Source organism: Canis aureus, chromosome 12, assembly GCF_053574225.1.
Source record: "Canis aureus isolate CA01 chromosome 12, VMU_Caureus_v.1.0, whole genome shotgun sequence".
NCBI classification, from domain to species: domain Eukaryota; kingdom Metazoa; phylum Chordata; class Mammalia; order Carnivora; family Canidae; genus Canis; species Canis aureus.
In genome coordinates this window covers 19,716,369-19,723,480 of record NC_135622.1, presented here as the reverse complement: position 1 = coordinate 19,723,480, position 7,112 = coordinate 19,716,369, and positions in this window count along the sequence as shown.

Below are 7,112 nucleotides of genomic sequence, written 5' to 3'. Positions count from 1 at the left end.
AAAAATGGCTATCATCTAAGGATTTAGACTCAGAGTTGGATACAAAAGCTGATGAGATTGGAGTTTTTCTACATTCATGAAGAAAAGTATTTATTTTCTTTTTTATATGAAATAGGTGAATTATACTAGAAATTATCAATTTGTACTTTTATAGTTGATGCTATTAGTAATTTTTTAAAGGATAAGTAACAGTGTATATTAAGTCATTCATTAAGGGATGAATCTTAATAGAATTTTTGGTCATATTTTCATGTATTTTGAACATCTTTGCTATAGACAGCAAACATATAATCTTTTGTGTTCAAATCCTTATGGTAAGTTCCAAAAAACCTGAAATCTTTACCTATTGGAATTGCCTCTCTCAGATACAAACCTGAGAGCCAATCTCCACTTCTATTGGTTAGATATACCTATGTAACACTATAATTTAGAAATGACCAACTCTAAGGAGATAGTTTTTTTTTTTTTTTTTTTTTGGCCAGAGGCAGAGACATTTGGTTTTGGTAATAGCAATGATCTCCTACATTCCAGAGTTCCAAGTACATGAGCAATTTCAATGGTTAATTCTCATGCATGGTGAAACAGTAGAATCATGCATTTTTATCAGGACAATTTAGAAACACAATTTAGGGGGCTTCGATACTATGAGAATGGAAATCAACATAAATTCCTGTGTGGTTAGTTTTGGGGCCAGATACATTTACCTGCCCCTGTGATAAGCAATATGGGATCAACCATTCCTTTCTGTCCCTTTGTTAATCAGTACTGAGAACTAGCAAAAATAACCTAGCTACTTGCTGCAAGAAATACTAGCTGATGAAAGCAGCTTAAAATAGCATACTCAGCCAAACTAATAGGTTACTCCTCAAGAATGTCTTTAAGACTCTTTTTGCCTCACTCTGCCTATCAATTCAAAGCTGTTGTGTCATAAGCCATACCTAATCCAAAGCAATTCTACTCACTAAAACACCCACATCAAAATCAACCAGCCCAGACACTGAAAACCCTAGGAATATCTACCCCCAGCTTCCCTCTTCTGAGAAACTTTTAAGAATTTATATATATGTGTGTGTGTGTGTATATATATATATATACACACACACACACATATTTAAATATATATATATATACACACATACACAATGGAATATATATATACACAATGGAATATTACTCAGCCATCAGAAAGGATGAATACCTACCATTTACATTGATGTGGATGGACCTGGAAGGTATTATGCTGAGTGAAATAAGTCAATCAGCAAAAGACAATTATCATGTGGTTTCACTCATATATGAAATAAATATAAGAAATAGTGCAGAAGACCATAAGGGAAGGACAGGAGACTAAATGCAAAAAATCAGAAAGGGAGACAAACCATGAGATACTCTTAGCTCTGGGAAACAGAGTTGCTGAAGAGGAGGTAGGTAGGAGGATGGGATAACAGGGTGATGCGCATTACAGGTGATGTGATGAGTACTAGGTATTATACACTATTGATGAATAATTGAAAACTACACCTGAAACTAATGATGTAGTTAGTTGTAGTATGTTGGTGTACTATGATGTAGTATGTTGGAAAATTGAATTTAAACTTAAAAAGTTTAAAAAAATAATTTTTCAAGGTTGTCTTCTTCCTACTGCTCCTGGTCTAATGGTTTAGCTTTTCATGATCAACAGGTTTTACTGATAGTCTTTCGGGGGAGTAATAACTAAAAACTGGAAGCCTAGTCATAAACTTGATTCTCTAGCACTTCCAATATTATGTCAATTTCTCAAACATCTTAACTATTTTTCTGCTTAATCAGTCTGCTTCTGTCTATTAGCTTGAAACCAAGACTCTGTCTGTTACACTCACAAAGTAATTCCTTTCAAATCTCATTAAATTCCATACAATGGATGGCTGAATGAATCAGGCCTCCATTGTACACTTTAAAGGTAAGGTATGCTATTTAAAGTGGAATCTTTGTGGTAGTGGGCTTTTTAAATTAGCAGTTGTGCTAGAAAGAGAACTGGTGTAGATAATTTAAGGTTGCATAAACAGAAAGGAAATCAAAACAAAACAAATAAGCAAACAACAAAATCAAAAGAGAACACTCAGGACAGGAGTCTATTTCTACTCCCTATAGTGCCTTTTCTTCTACTTCTCCATCTACTTCACAATTGAAATTTTAAACTGATGCAGCTACCATATCTCAATCCTAACTGTGGGCAAAGCTGGGGGCCTTGAGTAGGAGGCAGTCGTTAGGGAGTAAATATAAATCCTATGAAAAACTTTGATAATAACAGATGTCTATGTACTGAATGTCTGCCTGTAGCACTTTTCTTCAGTTGCTGATTGGTCAACTTGGTTAAACAGGTTACTTTAGTTGGTTGAAAAGGAAGACATCTGAGATATTTGATGAAAAGGAGATAGCAGTTTGGTAAGTAACATCAGTTTTCCTCCCCTAATAAGGACAAAGAATGAATCTATAAAGAGTCCTGAGCCTGATTTTCTTATAACTCACTCAAAGTTTGACAAAACTTGTCTGAATCCCTACTTTAAGGACAATAGGGTGATTAAATGAAGAAAAGCCTCCAGAAATGTGAAAAGATATTGCTACTTGAAAGATAAGGACCAGACTGAAAAATTGGAGCAGCTGGGATGCTCTTTTATCAATTTAACTTGAAGCTTGGAAAATCCTTTCACCTATACAACTAGTTCTTTCCTCAGCTCAGGAATGTTTTGCTCTATACTATCTTTGTTATTTATTAGTTCTGATCTTTTCCTCAGGATCACTTATCACTTAATATGTTGGCTCTTGTCTCTCTTTCTTTCATTATATGATTTGCTCTTTCATGGTTTTCATTTCTATCTCATGGGGAGAACACTTCAATAGATCCTCCATCAATCAATCTCTTTTGTGACATCAATTATACTCTTTGCAAATGAAAACACTGATTTTAATTCTTTGCCTTTTGACTTACCCTGTAATCCTTGCCTTATTGATCTCTATTTTATTTCTTTTTCATAGTTGTCCTATTAGCACCCCAGATTGCCAAGAGACATAAGTTTTGGGGGAGACATAGCTATTGATCATCCCAGTAAGGGAAATCATATCTTCACTGTTTCTTCTCTGAGATTGGAGAAGCCATCTTACTAGAGGTCTTGGATAATCTATGACTGTTAGTTCATATCCTCTGGGAGGCAGACCCCAAGATAGGATTAGACATATAAGATATTATTATGGGAAATATCTCTGAAGAGGAAATGGAATAATGCTGAAGAAGATGGGGAAAACCTTCAAACTACAATCTCAATGCAGGTCTCACCCCACTGATTGAGAGACAAGAAAAAAGGCTGGGGTAGGAAGAGTCTCAAACTGCACCATAGTTCTATGTAAGTTTGGGCCCAACCAATCAGGAGTCCTCAAGCCAAAGTTGTCTGCCAATAGAGGAGTCCCATTTCTCACAAAACTGGACCTGCACTAGAATCCCTGCAGCCCTTCTTCACTGGCTAGGAACAGTTCATGACCATGAAAGCTATGTAAGATTCAGAAAAGCAACTGCTGTGACTTTCAATTATGCTCTCATACAGGAGAGCTAAGCATCTCATTTCCACGGCTACCACAGCAACTTTATCTAAGCTCTTCTTTGTGCTGTACTAGAGACAAGATGTCATCTTCCATGCTGGCTTGCTGTTTGTCATAGTTATAAAATGAATGTAGGCAGTACTGTTCTTTTCAAGTGCTGTTTATTCTATCAGTGACTTGGGGCTGCTTTGTCTCCTCACTACTGTAATACTGCATCTTTCAGTGACAATCTATAATGATCTCCAAGAAGGAGGGTTAGAAAAATAGGGCTGAGAGCTTCTAATATCCATTAAAGATGACCTGGGTCCAAACAATATTGCCATGTATCAGCTCCTGTGCCCTTTATCAAATTATTCTATCTCTTTCATTTTCATGATCTTTGTATCTAAAATGGCTCACAAAGCCTATTAGAATTGTGAGGATTAAATAAAATAATGACTGCATTAGAATATCACACAGAATAAGCATTTAATAAGTCCTACCTATTATTACCTCCTAATAGTGCTATTCTACTCAGGATGAGGAGTTCCAAATTGTGTTTTGGTTCCTTCTTTTCATGTTTTCACATGTACTGTATGTATTACAAGTTTGATCTTCTAGAAGAAGTCATTTGATATCATTTATATTAAACAACATACAGGCGACTTGGACCTGGGAGTGTCAGGCAACGAAAAGTCCATACTCAAAGAATATTTTCTTTACCATCCCTTTATTTTTTTGCGAGGAGAATACTGTTTTCTTTTTTACAGACTTCTGTAGTGCCTCCACCTTTTTCCTAACTCTTCCCCATCACCCTTATACTCTGCTGATCATGCTGATGAACGAGAGTGAGGGTATTTATATTTCTGACCTCATCTTATCTGGTGAATGCTCAATCCTTTAGAAACAGAATGTCTAAATCTCAGATAACCATTTCTAGATTCCCATACTTAATTTGGAAGCATTTTCTAGAAATTTATTCAAGATCCTGAGCAATATAGCCATTTTCAACTGCAGATTATACAATATTCCACAGCTCTAGTTTGCTAAGGTATCTAGGACTGAGCAGCTCTAACATGAATAACATCCTAGATGACCAAATCTTGATGTGAGAGAATACATAAACCATTATTTCTCAAGGAGGTGAGATTTTGGAAAGTATAATTCATTTTGTGCAACTGCAGAATGTCACAAGATAATTAACATCCTTGACTCCTACTCACTAAAGGTAAGTGATGCCCTTTCCACCTACCTCCCAAGTTACTATCTCCATTAGCAAAAGCTCCCTTGGGTGAGTGAGCTCTGATGGTTAGCAGCACTGGATAGGTTAAGCAACCTTTAAAGTTAAGGGAAGATCTTAATGAGTGTCAATAGTTTTCAGAAGACAATCTTATATAACTGATAGGAACAGAGCCAGATACTTCCTGGGATATCAGATAAATTTTGAAGGAAGTTATCCGATGGAAGGGGATAGAAAGAAAGTAGTATTGTCACATACTAAGGGTCTGATTTATTGGTAAAACTCATCAATGACTGTCTGCCAAGGAGGCATTGGGTGACATCTGAGCAGAAGGGGCAGATTGTACAGCAGGTCTGTAAGTAAGAATTTCATTTTATATTATTTTCCTAGTATACGAACTATGATATGGATCTGTTAAACTTCTCAAAATCACATTCAGCTCCTCTCTAGTTAAGACATAAGTAAGTTTCAGTTGATCACAGTGGGTTCTGGAATGCAGATAGTTAATTTTGGAGGACCACTTTTTTGTCAGAAAAAAAAATTTCATTTCCTGAACTTTAAGTATTGTTTAAAATAAAGGGATCAAAATAAAATAAAATAAAATAAAGGGATCTATAACAAATGTTCAAAGTTTAGTTAAGAGATTCATGCATTTTAAATTCCGCATTGTCCACTGTATTTGTCTGAGTCTTTCTGTTGGGAAACTGTGGAGAAAGGGAAAGAAAAAAATCCTTTATTAAAATTGAAAAACGTTCAGGTTTATCATTCATATTTACTTGGAGACCAAGTATGAAAAGTTTTAATGCTGAAGAACTTTCTACCAAGTTTTTATGAGCAAGTGAAACAGGGATATGAAATTGAGTTGTAACCTTAACTATAAAGTTGACTGTTGCAAATGCTATTATACTGGGATTCTGTTATATCAGTGGTTTTATTTCCACATTCTATGCTGTATATTAAAACCTACCTTTTCTCATTGTGCTTATCTCTTAATGGTAAATAGTTTCAGAATATCCTAGCTGTTAATAGCTAAAGTTTATAGAAAATCTCCCTCTCCCAGGATGGTATGCTAAAATTAGTTTCATTATCATTAAGTCTTGCTCATTTAAAAAAATGTTGACACGCTTGATGATGGTGGTAGTAGGTAGGTTTTAGCTTCAAATCTCCCTTCTTAATTCCTCAGAATTTCAGTTGTATAGGCTTCTTATTTGAGAAATGTTTCACTTCCTGGCAAATTTAAATCGTGATTGAATGTTATTCCATTGATGAAGGCCACCTGGAAATCATGCTTATTTCATGCTTAGTTGAATGATTGCATTGCTGCTGCTGCCGGCTGCTGTTTAGAGAGGACAGGACTGGTGCTATGAGACTGTTCTTTAAAAACCTGGGTTAAAGATATGACTATGTTTTGCTCATTTCTTTAATTCCTCTCTTCTCTTTGATTTTATTCAAATGTAGATGCTTTTGGCTTTCTGGATATTATGGTAATTTTCATTGTATTGTCAGAATCCTGGGTTTAAACTAAATGGTATGAACAGCATATAGAACAACTTTTGTTTGAAATATCAGTTTCTACTGAGAAAGATTATGACATTTTCTCTGTGTTGTTTTCTTACTCGTTAGGGCAAAATGTTTTCTAGTTAGTAATGATGCTATTTGAAGGGCAATGGTTACTATAGTTATGTTGAATTAAAACAGCAATCAGATTAGAAACATCACCCCTTTTATTTAAAATAATGTAATTACAAGTTTATGTTATTTGAAAACTGACATTCCTTTAGAATTGGCAACATCTTGAGTGCTGTGGAATGAGAAAAAATATTTAAATATGTATTTGTAAAAAAAAAACCAATAAGAACATGGGCTACAATTTACTCTTCAGTGGGTGTAATTATATTTAAACATGTACAATCGGAAAAATAAAAGTTGATACCTTTATGAATATTTCAGAAAAGAAACACTTATGACAATGTTATGCTGCAAGGCTACAGGGCTTGCAATAACAAAATTTTACTGTATACTACAAATGGAGTGACAATTAAAGAGTGCTTAGAATTTGTTATCAGGTGCAAACTTTCAACCAATTTAATAAATAGGAAAGAAGCAAAGTTAGAGCTCTTTAACCAGAACTATCTTTAATCTTGATTTTAAGATTTATTATTAAAACTGGAAAATTAGTGAACTTTTGATCTGAAAAAAATGAAAAGCTTTTAAATTATCTTTTTGGAATTTCATTACATCAGACATGGCACAAAGAGGTGGGTAACTCTAGGAACCAACTCAATATTCAGTTGTGTTTGTTGAGAAATGAAGACTCATA